The sequence below is a fragment of the Castor canadensis genome, chromosome 4 (assembly GCF_047511655.1).
Source record: "Castor canadensis chromosome 4, mCasCan1.hap1v2, whole genome shotgun sequence".
In the NCBI taxonomy this organism is placed as follows: Eukaryota; Metazoa; Chordata; class Mammalia; order Rodentia; family Castoridae; genus Castor; species Castor canadensis.
Genome location: NC_133389.1, coordinates 172596612 through 172610764, shown reverse-complemented (window position 1 = coordinate 172610764; position 14153 = coordinate 172596612). Strand labels below are relative to the sequence as shown.

Below are 14153 nucleotides of genomic sequence, written 5' to 3'. Positions count from 1 at the left end.
CCTCAATTTAATTCATCCTCTATTCTCAGGTGAAACCATTGAGATGCCATATTGATGTCCAAATTTATATTTGACTGTGTAAAGCTGAGAGGGTGGGATAATTTGTCATCTGATATTCACTCCCTATCACATCACATCCACCACGAAAGGAATAGATTCCCTGCTTATTTCTTTTTTAAGCTTAGCCACATACCTTGCTTTCACCAATAAAATTAGTGAGGACTTAATCTGTTCTGTGTCTAAGAAGAGAATTTAATAAGTGTGATTTGACTTTGGCCTTGTGCAACCATACTTATGAAGAAACCATGCCCCACGCATTGTAGCTGTTTAGCCTGTGTCCCAGAATGAAAAACATTCAGAGTAGACCTGAACCTGATTGATGGTATGAGGTTGAACACAGTTAATGACAAAATTATCAGTTCTTATAATATGTATTATTATTATAGTAAAACATTACCAATATAAAGAGTCAATGGAGATGCATGGTATAGGAAAGCTTGATTATGAGATTATAGCAGAGGTGTTTAAAAATCCATCAAAATTTATCCTTTCTCTACCATACTATAGAGTTGTCCCTAGAAATAGCTGCATAACCTATTGCAATCAGGTGCAGGTATATGACAGTTCTGATCAGTGCAACGAGATCGGAAGTGATATATGTCATTCATGGTCAAGATGATTGAGAAGCCTTTACTTACCCTTCAGTCAGCTGGACATTGATGACTGAAGAAGAACGCTATAAACAGCAGAGTTATAACATTGAAGAAATCTGTGTGCCTGGGTTATCATAAAGGGGAAAACTAGGCCAGACCCCAAAACACCTGCATTTGGACAGTTAAATGAGAAATAGTGAAATTTCTATTTTGTCAAGCTACTAAAATTTAGCTTTCAGCAACTGGTTTTAGGCCATGTAATATGATTAATATATATACAATTTTATGTATTATGTAATTATTGAGGTGTATGTACAGGAGTGTTTCTGAATCAGCAAATGTTTCTCTTAACCTAATAGAGTGTGTTTAATAAGGGAATCTTCACTTAAAGAAAACCTAGCCTTCCAAAATATTTATTATTATTATTAATAATAAAATATCATTGAATATTAATAAAAGTGTTAAATTTATTGTGATGAACAAATTTAACAAATATTTAGATCTTTTACTGATAAGGCCCTCATAGAATTAATGCACCAGCAGAATTTAGATAAAAACAATCATAATAAATAAGAGAATTACATGATTTCTTAGAAGGTAATGGCTGATAGTAGAACAAAAATGTCAGGATAAGGACTGATGAGGTACGGTGTGAATTTTTAGGGGAGAAATAAGCACACTTTAGCTAGTAATTAGATAAGGCTTTCCAGAGTGAGTGAAAAAGAAGGTAGATAGGAGTGTCCTCACCAAACTCTTCCATCTCTATCCCTCACCAGCAACAAAGGTGGTTCTGGAGACTCTAGGGATCTTATTTTCCTCTAATCAGTTCTAAATTAGTTTGGCTATTATTGGGCAGAAGAAGTGGAAGGGCACTGATCAGGCTTAGTCATGTTTGTAAGGCAGTGGTCCTCCATGAGTTGGAATGGGTACACTTTGCCATTTCTATGTCCTTAGGAAAACCTCCCCAACATTCAAGGGTGTATGGACACATTTTAATTACACATTTACCATGGACAACTAAATGGATTGAAGAATATAATGATCCCTAAAATCAAGTATATAATTAAATTGATATGACTAAGAGAATTTTAGCAACATAGGATCTTTGGCTGTGAAAGCAAATCTAGAGAAGACTAATCTAGTTTTCTAGAAAAGGTGGTGTTCATTGATTAGCCCAAATTCTACTCTACAGATAATTTAAAATAGGGAAGTAAAAGGAAATAAAATTTAGCTCAAAAAATATTTTTAAAACATAAGAAACAGCACACTTATTTTTCCCTTCTTGCCTTATCCTATATTTATTTTGTCTGTTCACACCTCTTTCCAAAGGGCTGGTCAAAACATAAGTTCTTCTAGAATAATGTTTGAATATGATTATTTCAGTCTATAAATTATTCTCTAAGAATAACTTCTTAGAGAATAAGAAATCCCAAAAAGCATTAGCATATTCATATAGAAAATAAATAATGATAAAAAAATTGTGAAGGAAACCTGGAAGATGCTTGAAGTTTCTATATGCTGCTATGATATTGAGTTTAGGAAGATGTGATTATCACAAACACTGCTCAAAATTCTCATGATCTGTGCATTAGCCACCATCAAGATAAAGATTCTCTCATGACAATTTTATAGATATCATTGGATTGGCAATTTTTCCATACAATGAATAGTTCATATCAATATCAAAGTTGGAAACAATAAAGAAAAACTTGAATGACTTTTGAATATATGTTGTTTAGCTAATTGTTTTTAATACTACTGAAAAAATAGAAAGTTTGATATACAAAAAGATAATTAAACCAGGGGCAGTGACTGATGCCCACATTCCTAGCTATTCAGAAAACAGAGATTGGGAGGATAGTGGTTCAAGGCCAACCTGAGCAACCAATAAAAGTTAGGTGTGGTGGCACATGCCAGTCATCCCAGCTATATGAGAAATGTAGATATGAGAATCACCATCCATGCCAGCCCAGCCAAAAATGCAAGACCCTATATGAAAATTAACTAAAGCAAAAAAAAAAGGGTTGGGTACATGGCAAAAGACTCAAGGCCCTAAGTTCAAACCCCAACATGGAAAAAAAGAAAAAGCAGCAAAAAAAAAAAAGAAAGAAAGAAAACCTCCCAAACTGTTAGGTGCTATTTGATTTCAACATAAGGATTTTGGTGGGGGGATATACAAACTCTCAGTCCATAACAAGATAGCTGCTACTTCCTGTACTTACAATTTGCAGTTGCCTCTGTGTCCTCTTTTTGCCTTTCTAATCCTATATTTGTTGAATTCTCCCTTTTATGAAATTCTCTGTGTTTCAGTAGCAAGTGCAGTGTATACTTTTTATATTTGTGACTGGACATTGCTAACATAAGAAGCAGATAGGAAATATTAAAAATGTGAGGATATCTTGGACAATCTTTCATTAAGTTGGGAAAACGAGGGATAATTATATGATAAATAGTGAAACGTAAAAAATAAAAAATATTTACATAATAGAAGAAAGATTTTCAAATATTTTATAAGTTCCTCAATAATTAAAATAATATTTTAGGCCAATGACAGTCTTTACTACCTTTTCTTTCAAACTCCAAGGCCTTAATATTTTGTCTTGCACTTAATAAATACCTAAATCTATTATGATGTGTTGATCCATTCTTATCAGAGAAAAATAAGAAAGTCTATAAAAGCAAAAAAGGATGGATATTACACAGTGTCACTTTTCTGCTCTAAACATTGTCCCAAATACAGTGAGACATTTATAAATGACCTCTCCAATCTGTCTGCTTCCTGTGTGCATTGGACAATGGCTGAAAGATATTACACAAAGTTACAATAGTAGAAGACTGATGCTACTCTCTATTACAGATATAAATGCAGCTCACTGCCCCAAAACATTGTTACATCTTCTCAATTCCCATGACAGACTCCCATTTTGTATTTCTTTGCCAACTAATTGTTAACAGAAAATACTGCTTTGTTTAAGCAAATAAAAGCAATCTAGATAATTGTTTTAGTAGCACCTAAAGAGCTTCACCTTCTCATATGCATGTTCTCATATAGTCTCCTCCAACATTGAAGGTGTTTTTGGTCATATGTCTTGCTTGGCCAAGAGAACAATAGCAAGTATGTGTGAACGGAGGCATGATAAATACTTGCATATCAGATGTGACCTCTTGAAAGTTCTTGCTCTTGGAAGCCAGCAGTCATGTTGTGAAGATTGACTATTAAATCCTTTAAGGCCACATGAAGAGAGATGCCAGAGTTTGAAAAACAGTCAGTCTTCCAGCCTAGCTAAAGATGATAGCATGAGAGAACTCAGCTACAGCACATGAAGCAGAACTACCCAACTGGATCAAGTTAGACCTCTGAATAACAAGAAATAATTCATCATTGTTAATTCACAAAGTTATGGGGTAGATTGTCACATAACAATTAATAGCTAGAATACCATTAGATAAATGCTATTGTCACCAAAGCAAGAAACAAACCAGAGTTCCCAATCAGCTCATCATTTTCTCTTCTTTGAATACAGAGAAAAAAGCCCTTATCCCATCAAAGGCCCTAATGCACCTTAATTCTTTTATTGTATTAGCTTGTCAGAGACTTTCCTCCTTTGGTTATCTTCTCCCATCTTCATCAGTCTTTTCTTCTCTTTTGGATCTTTCTCATCACCATTTTAACATGTTCTTGTTCCACTCACATATCACACAAGAATTCATAGGTGCATGTTACCTGTCCTTCATATCCTTCTAGCTACTGCAACATTTCTCTGCTTCTTTTTATAGGCAACCTTCTCAAAACCTTACAATTGCCCTCTCTGTACTTTCTCACAGTCCATTTTCTCTTCAGTCCCACTCTAATTTCATCTCTCCCTCCAAAAATTGCTTTTGCCCTGATCACCAATGACCTCTCTTAGAATCATCTCTATCTTCAATTTACTAAAGCTACCCATAATTTGTCACCATTGAACACTTCATCTTAATAGCTTCTTATCACTTGGCTTCCAAAATACTTTGTGTTTTTTTTTTTCCCTGGCTTAGGGGTTACTTTTGTTTCCCTTCTTGGCTTCTCTTCCTTGACTTGACTGAGTTTGATTTCCACACTGATTGTTTGTAGACACTTTGAATTTCATCATTCTTTCCCAATTTATCCAATACAACAGCTAAATATCATATTGTAATGACAACTCTATTAGTCAGTTTGCTGTCACTGTGACCAAAATACCTCAGAAAATAACTTAAAGGAAGAAAGATTTATTTTGGCTCACAGTTTCAGAAGGTTTATCCATGGTTGATTGGCAAAACGTCATGGTGATAGAAGCATGTGTGGAGGAGTTTCTTCACCTTATGGCAGACAGGAAGCAGAGCAGTCATGTAACAGGAAGGGGCCATGACAAGACACATACCAGAGCCACACCCCTAGTGACCCAATTCCTCAACCAAGCCCCACCTTCCACAACTTCAGCACTTCCCAATTGTCTATTTAACTTTGAATCCGTCAGTGAATTACATCATTCATTAGGTCAGACTCTTGTTTTCTTACCCTCTCTGGAAACACCCTCTCAGACACATAGAAGTATGCTTTACTAATCACCTAGGCTTTTCTCCATTCCCATCCAAACAAGTTGATAATCCAATCTGTACCTCTCCCCTCATCCTCCAGAGCAGTTTACTCAATTGTCTACATTCCGTCTCTACTTGAATGAAGACACAATTGGATACTTTGATGAGCATCTCAAGCATAGTGTTTGAAATCGGTTCTTTACTGACCTTTCCCATATTGGTAGTGACTTCATCATATATTTTATATATTCATTGCTCAAACTAGAGTTAGGAACTATGCTTGATTCTCTCACTTATCTTTTAAAACTCAGTTAACTGAGCACTTAATAGCACCAAAACTATATAGAATAATATGATCTTGTCCTATTAGAGTTCACTGCTTAGAATTAAAAGCAGATGAATAATTACAATACAACTCAAAAATGTTATAATAGTGACAGGATAGAACAGGATTATAAGCAAGTGGATAGATTTGAGTACCACTCCAGGAAGCAGAGAGAACTGTTTCAAATAGCAAAGTTCTAAGAAATTTTACCCATTTTAGGACCCATTCAGTACCTCTTTTGGCTTATTATTTGAAGATAACCAAACAATTTTGCCAAAAGTTATCCCTTAGGATGGAGAGGTTTCAGGTTTGAAATAAGCATTTTCAGAAGCATTTCCCAAAGCAGACACTTACCTTGTCAAGTTATAGATTCTTCATAGTACTAGATTATCCTCTTCATCATTAGGTGTCTTCAATTTATTTTCCCCCCAATGTATCCATAGAATATGATTATAAAATCAACTTCATTTACTTCTCTCTGGATTTTTGTTTTTCTCCCATCCAGCATAAATTTAGAGTTTCAGGAAACTCAACATCCCTAGGACTCCTATTCTCCAGCAACATAATGAGCATTCTGTTGAACAGTGGAGTACATTACTTTATTCACTCACATTTGGTGACAGCTTGAGTGTTAATAAAAGCAGATGCATATTTTATGCTATCTTTCACTTAGGAAGTGCTGCATGATAAAGGTTCAGAAAGAGTTTGGCCTAACTTGTTGGATGATCTCCAGAAGCACGAAGGGGGAAGTGAAAATAATGGTTCTCCATATTAAATAAATATTAACATATGTGGCTTTTATTGTCCCTGTAGGAGAGGAAAATGCCACAAATAACATTAAATATTGCAAGGAATTTCTCCCCAGTTCTTTAAATACTCCACTGGTATAAGCAGTTATTGGTAACAGAAAAGGTAGAACTTTTCTCCCACCTGTCCTGAACAACTGTTATCTCTCAATAGCCCCCCGACTGGTCTCCCTGATTCTATAACTGACCCATCTGTGTGTATACTCAACAGACAGCACAGCAATCTATCTTGTCAGTTAAATCATTCTATTCTACTCCTGTGGTGCAGACGGCTTTCCCATGTCCATCTCCTGCAGAGCAGGCAGGTTCTCTGGTATTAGCTTCTGGAACATTTGAAAGCTACTAGCTTCCTGCTGATTCCAAGTAACCTTATAGAAATGCCTGGGAATAGTTCTCTCCAGCACATGAGAGGATAGGCTTCCAACAAGTTCTACCTCTACAGTTCCCAAGAAATGTCTCTGTCATACAATAATCCACAACTGTGTCCTCCTAACAAAGTCTATGCCTCAGCCCTGGGTTGGAACATTTTCTATCTCAGCCCTAGGAGTATGGGCTGCTCCTTATATCTTCTTGTCTTGCACTCTTTGCAGCTTGCTTTACTTTTTCTAGCTGGCACCCTGTTGATGCTCTGTTACAATTAATAATTCTTTGCAGTAAACCATCCCTGTTCATTACTGTATGAATTTTTTCCTGATTGGGTCTAGTCTGATGAAATATCTTGGTGCAAATATCAGGATGAAGCCCTTCCTTTCCTCTCTATTTAAAATGGACTTCTGGATCTCCTTATCTCGTTTAGGACTTTTTTCTCTTTCACAGTGCTGAACCACTTCCAACATACTAATGAGCTCATGAATCTATTATGTTTATTGTTTATGACTTGTTTTACTTTAGATATACTATGAAGGTATTGAAGCATCTTTTTTGCTTTGGCTCACAGACACATCTGAAACTCAAAGAACAGTGCCTGGCAGGTTACAGGTGCTCTATAAATATTTGCGGAAGGAACAATCACGTAGGTCACAAGCAGCTGTCTGAAAAATGACCCTTTGACCCATGTGGGGAGTTTAGCTTATGTGCAGTGACTGTAGCCAGCATTACTAGAGCCACTGGAACTGATGGAAATGTTAATCCTGGACTGTAAATTACAGAAGCCTCTCATCAGTATATATGCAGTCCTTAAGACATAATCTTTTGCTCTCCCACTGTAAAGAATGTTTTCTCAACACCTCCAAATTCACTTATTTATTTTAATCAAATCAGCAACTCCCTACACTGCTACTTTTGGATGTGGCGATTAATTTTACACTTAATCTTATATTCACTATCAAGACAGTTTGCACATCTTACTAAAACAAAGATTTCATGTACATTAAAATCTAAATTTTGGTTAGGCATGTAAGAGAACATTACAACTAAGGAACAGATCTATGTTGGCTTCCTTGATCTAATGGCAAATACATAGAGTATATATATCCTTTCCTTTTCCAGAGGTTATATGTATCATGTAAATTATTATGCTAAAACTACCCAGACATAGTTATGGGGGAACATTAAATTTAAATATTTAAAAATAGGCAGGGACTAATTTTCATTTCTCTTGCAGCTGTCTAAAATATGGGAACAAACACTTTTTACTTTATCAAAGTACCTCTTACTGAACTTCATCTTTGTGTACTTTTAAGTTATTTTTAAACATAGCCTAGCCTTTTGTATCTCATATAGAGATCGAAAACTATATAAGACAAAATAAATATCTAAACTCTCAAAGTAAAGATTATATATGAAACATAGAACTTTGGTTATTTGGAAACATAAGGATCTAACTCAATTTGGTTATTCATGTTTTCCGGTGATATAAAGGCATTCTCATTCAGTAGCAGTGCACATTTTCATTTTATTTATTTTTATAAGAAATATTTCTAAAATAAAATGCATCTTTATTTTCAGCAGTTAAGGCAGTTCTTTTGGGAAGCCATCTCTGCCTCTGACGGTTTAGAAGAGATGCCCTTGATCTGTACTTAACAATGTACCTTAAAGTTTCCCATTTTAAAGCACTGTTGCTTTCCCATTGTGACTGGGAGTTTAATTGTTAGTGGCCTTTGCTGGGTTGTGATTACTTTTAAGGAAGGGTGATTTTTTCCACATTACTTGTCATGGTTCCTGGCACGTGGTGGGTACTCAGTAAATATTCGTTGACTAATAACATCTTCAAGTGTGTTACTACAAACACTGAAAACAATAAAAGGCAAAAGGCCTTGTGAATGGGTGGTACTTTTTGTTTTGAACTAAAGGTATAAATTCTTTAAACTTTGTATAGCATTGGGTAGAAGCCTATCTATTCTTTTTCTCCTGCTTATTAATACTCTGTGAGGTTAAAGACTTGAAAATAAAATTATACTAAGCAATGACAGATAAAGAAGACAACTAAATAAAGAAACGTAGCCTTAAAATTCATAAACCTTAGTGCAAGAAAAAATGTTTGGCTTTCATAAGCTCTTTTTAAAATTTATTCTTCTTAGATTTTAGTAATTCTGGATAGATGAAGTTGTCAGAAAGGAAAGGTTTGTGAAGGGTGATGTTTTTCATGTTCTACTCCATGTGGAACTTAATTCAATACATATTAATAGCAAAAAAATAAATAAATAAGAGCTAGTATTAAATCATTGCCCTCCCACTTAACAAGCAACACCGCAGAAAGCAATTCATATTATAGAAACTCTTAGTGCGGGGGCCATAAAATCAAAGCACTCACTCTGCAATAAGTGCATGCTCCATTGAGGTCAATTAAAGGCAAGATTTATGCACATATATAGCTACTCTGCCTTAAAAAATGGCTTCATACACACTCCTGTACGGCAGGCTGAAGAGCCACTCACATGCTGCATGTCTATGAAATGGACAAACATACTTCACCTGGAAGAGAAGCCTGGCATCTAAGAATATGATAGAAATAGCCAAGTGAAATCCTAAATTAAATAACCATAGGGAAGGTTAAAATTAACACACAAAAGTCACTTAAAGAGCTGTAATCTCAGCTCTATTTTGCATCTTAATTGAGAAACTTATTTTTTTCCTAATCTGAATGGCACAAGTTGAATATTCTTTGATTTTTATCATTCAAATAAAAGGCACATTGAGCCAATAATATATTATAGCCTGTCAGCAGTATTCTTTGTTGTTACCCATGATTAATTTGTGGGCTGATCAAGATTTAGAATTTCAAAGCTATAAAATAAATACAAAGTTCTGTAAAGCTAAGAGAGAGCAAAACAATCTCATCTTTTAAATCATTCAGAATGATTACTACATCATAAACAAGGCTGGGACTGAGCAGATTGATGGAGGGACAATGACCTAGTTCTATGACGATCGTGAATCACGTGTTTTTCCCCTATGTTATAAATGCCTGAACTTGTTTCTGCATTAAAGATACCTGAAAACACATCAACTTTTCATAGAAATTAGCTTCTTGAAAGACTTATTTGTGAAAACACACATTATTGAAAATATCCCCATTCAATATTACCTGTTAAGCCATACTATGTGGTAGGCATTGAAGATACAAAGACAAAAGAACAAGATCCAGGTCTTTATGGAATTCTTAGGCTCCTGATGATAGCAAATTTTAATCTAATATTTACAGTAAAATATAATGTCAGATATAATGAAGTTATACACAAAGTATAGTTCAGTCACAGAAGAAAAAGTGCTTATATAAGTAATTACAGAGAAGGTAGCAGCTGGGGACCTTATAGGTGGAGTAGACACTTCCCATAAAGACTGATTTAGAAAAGATATTCCACAGGGAGGGAATTTCACATGCAACATCAGAGAGGCAGAAGCAAGCTTGACTCATTTGGAGAGAAGTTGGCAGTTTGAGTTTGCCATGGGAGCCATGAATGATGGGAGATATAACTCTGTATACAGGCAGAGGTCAGATAACAACATCATGTCAGTGAACTCACCTTTATTAGGTAAATGATGAGCAGTACAGTTATATGATCTGATGAAATCATAAGAAGTATTGTGTTATGACCTACGTGCATATGCAAAACCCTCTCCAGAAGAAGTGCAGAGGATACATTTGGGGTGGCAGGGGCGCACAGAAAGAAAGCAGTTAGGAGTCCCTATGATTGTCCAGGTAAAAATGACAATGGCTTGAGATAGGAGAGTAAAAGTACAAATGGATGGAGAGATTCATATGTGAGAAGAGCAGACTGTCTAGACTTGATCACTAATGAAATGTCAGGGCTGAAGTAAAGAGCACACCAGGCTGCTATGGCTTTCTAACCCGGGGGTAATGATAGGAACATGGGGTCAGCAAAGAGATCAGTGAAGATATAAAAAGTGTGAACTTTCTATGATATTCACACAGAGATATGGGTTAGAGATTAAGTCAGGCATGTGTAGAGTATGTACAATGCATGACTTATTTATTCAACAAAGATTAGAATGAAAACACGTGGGAGTGAAAGACAGAGTCCAGAAACATCATTATTTAAGAATCTGGCATGAAAAAAATGACCTCTGAAAGAAGACAGAGCAATAAGAGGAAGGATCAATAGAGGGCCACATGTGAAGCACCATGAAGCAGAGGACTTGGAAGCATGGGTTGCACAGCCTCAAATGCTGAAGAGAAATAACAAAGGGTACAAGAGAAGGGCTCCATTGAAATGGACAACAAGATTCAATTCAGGGATGTGGAAAGGACAGAGTCACATAACTGTACAAGTGTGTATGTATAACAAATGAGATTTGTGGGAGTGAATCACATTGAGATAGAGAACAGAGATGTAAGGAGTCAGATATGTTTTTAAAACCAAAATACATTTTTTCTTTCTTTTATTTTATCATTTTTACATTTACTCACATGTGTATACATTGTTTGGGCCACTTCCAAAAATACATTTTAAAGGTTTAGTAAAATATCAAATACTTTATGTAGCCAAATGGGGAAAAATCTTTTATCAGAAAAACTGCCAAAAAGACAGTTTGGAACGATTAGAATGGGGCCTGGTTAACTCCCAGGAAACAAACCTGTATGAGCACTAACAGGCCCTGAGTGGCCTCCTAAGGATGGTGGTCTCACTTGTCTTCGGAACCTAGGGGCCAAATTGAAGTCTAGAGAAATAGAGGAGAAGCGAGGGCTTTGTGGAGAAGACAAGTAAAAGAAGTGGAAGTCATTTAAGAAAGGTAGACTGTTTGAACCCATTTCCTTCACTTTTCATTTAAAAATATTAGCAATTTAACAATTTACAACAACATCCCCTAAATGCTTTAGTATGAATGAAAGATGGGAGAAGGAGAAGTCCCCATCCAATTCCGAGGCCAGACAAAACAGACACTAGGGAAAAGTTGCAATGAAGGCTGTGTTGAAAACTCTGTCCTCTCTACTTCATTTGACGTCATGTGCTTTCTGGTGTCCATTCAGCCATTACTGAAAATCAATGCAGTTACTGCAGCTGAAAAGTTATATAGCTTGGGAACATGTAGTCTCATATCTTTGCCATCAAATTGCTACTGGAAGAGTAGGCAGAGATCAAGAAGGTATATACCATAAATAACCACTACCAATTCTCAGCAATTGAGGAAAATTGGGGAAACCCACAGGACTAAGTACTAGGGAGCATGTTTGCTGTATCAAGGATGATGTGCCTTACATAATTCACAATCATCTCCTGTTTTTGGAGATAAGAGACTTTGGGTCAACCCAACACATAGAGTCAAGAGAACTGACCAACTAAAAATATCAGCAGCTGTGGATCAAATAAACTGATGAATATGCACATTGCAATTTTAATATTTTAATCATTTTAGTGTCAATATTTTACTTGGATTTTTATGGTTCTAGAAGTTCATTTGCCTGGAGGCTGCTGCATTTAAGAATTTATTTTCTCATGTCTTTCACATAAGGCTGAAGTAAAAGGAAATGAGACTTTCTATTTTCAACCCAAAAAATCATCAAGACACCATGCTGATGTGATGACTTCCATTAAATGGAACAAAGAGAAGAAAAACAGAAAAAGGGGGAGGCAAGTTGTTATATTTTGTCCTATTTTTTTAACCTGTCATTTAGATTATCATGCAACACTTCTATTATTCTATAGAATAATTCTACATACTCTTGGACTTCTAATTAACTATCCACAAGTTCACCTTTGGAGCATCCAATAGTTTGTAGGAAAGCAACATGCATCTATTCTTTGTGTCACCGTGAGTTGGTGGAATTCTAGGCTATTCTTTAAGATTCTTCCCTCTGGGTCTTATGTTTTATGGAATTCTCTCTCTTTTGGAGTAAACAGAACTATGAATAAGATGAGATTCACTCCTGTGACCAAGTTATGGTATATGGAAAAAGGTAAAGAAATTTTCCAGCTATAATTAAGGTTCCTAAACCAGTTTACTCTGAGTTATCCAAAAGGGAGATTATCCTAAGAGAGCCTGTGCTGTTCAGGTGAGCTCTTTATTTTTATTTATTTATTTATTTATTTTCATCATCTTTTTTTTTCTTTTATTCATATATGCATACAATGTTTGGGTCATTTCTCTCCCCTCCCCCTGCTCTCTCCCTTACTCCCTTCCCTCTACCCCCTTTTGCCCTTATCTCTAATTTTGTTGGAGAAAGAGTATAAGCAATAATAGGAAGGACCAAGGGTTTTTGCTAGTTAAGATAAGGATAGCTATACGGGGAGTTGACTTGCATTGCTTTCCTATGCATGTGTGTTACCTTCTAAATTAATTCTTCTCAAACTAACCTTTTCTCTAGGTGAGCTCTTTAAAACAAGATCAGGTCTACCTACATAAAGAAAGAGAATTAATGTGCATAGAACTCTCCTGTTCTTGAAGAAGTAAGTTAATATGTTTTCTACAATTGCAAGAAAATAAATCCCCACCACTCGAATTTTACAATGGTTCCTAAGCCTCAGATGAGACTCCAACCTCAGCTAGCACCCTGGATTCCATCCCTGAGAGGCCCTGAGAAGACTGCTGACCAAAGGAACTGTGAGATAATAAAGATTTCTTATTTTAAGCTGCTAAATTTGTGACAATTTGTTACCCAACAAGAGAACACCATCAAAATGAGTGCTTCAATCCCAGTAGCAACTAGGGAACTTTGGGCTTGCTAATATCTCATGGAAGAATTAATCTACCCCAACAGCATACATCATGGGTCCTCTTAGGAGTCTAAGAACTGAGCCAAATTAGTCCAGTGCCAGACTCAACAGAAGATGTTGGGTTAGACCATTAAAGAGGTGAGTAGTTCTTTGGATCATACAAATAGCCTTGGCAAGGACTGAGGTAAAAACACATTGCATGAAGATTTGATTTGAAAATTATTTCATTCATTAGCCTTGGGGTATATTTAGAAAAAGATCAGACATGGTAGATATACAACTCCATCTCCATATGAGCAGTTCCTGGTTGACAGATGGGTTTTACACTAGGAAGCCAAGCTGCTTCGGATTCTGCCAACCTGGAAAGAGAAATCAGGGATGTGGGCCTTCAGTGATAACCCCCTATATCGCCTCCTTATAAATAAACAGAAATACACATGAGAACACTATCCAATGCTGGGGAGGCATGAGCTTGCCGAAGACTTTCTTTGTGTTTTGTTGCTGTAGTGCTAAACAGGGCTTACAGCACTTGTGGGGAGAATGCTGGGAAGGAAAGGTGCCACTTGTTGCATGAACAAAGGCACTAAGCACGCAAGTTGCAGTTATCTAGTGGAATCAATCAAAAAAGCCATTGCTGAATACTTTGAAGGAGGACTGTTGGTTGAGAAAGGAAAGATCCTTTCAAGAAAAAAGTCAAATA

At 36.1% G+C, this 14153-nt stretch overlaps 1 protein-coding gene across 3 annotated transcripts in view; it reads right to left on the bottom strand.

Moving 5' to 3' along the window:
- Nyap2 (neuronal tyrosine-phosphorylated phosphoinositide-3-kinase adaptor 2) overlaps positions 1 to 14153 on the bottom strand; it is a 252225-nt gene that overhangs the window by 126611 nt on the left and 111461 nt on the right. The window lies entirely within an intron of this gene.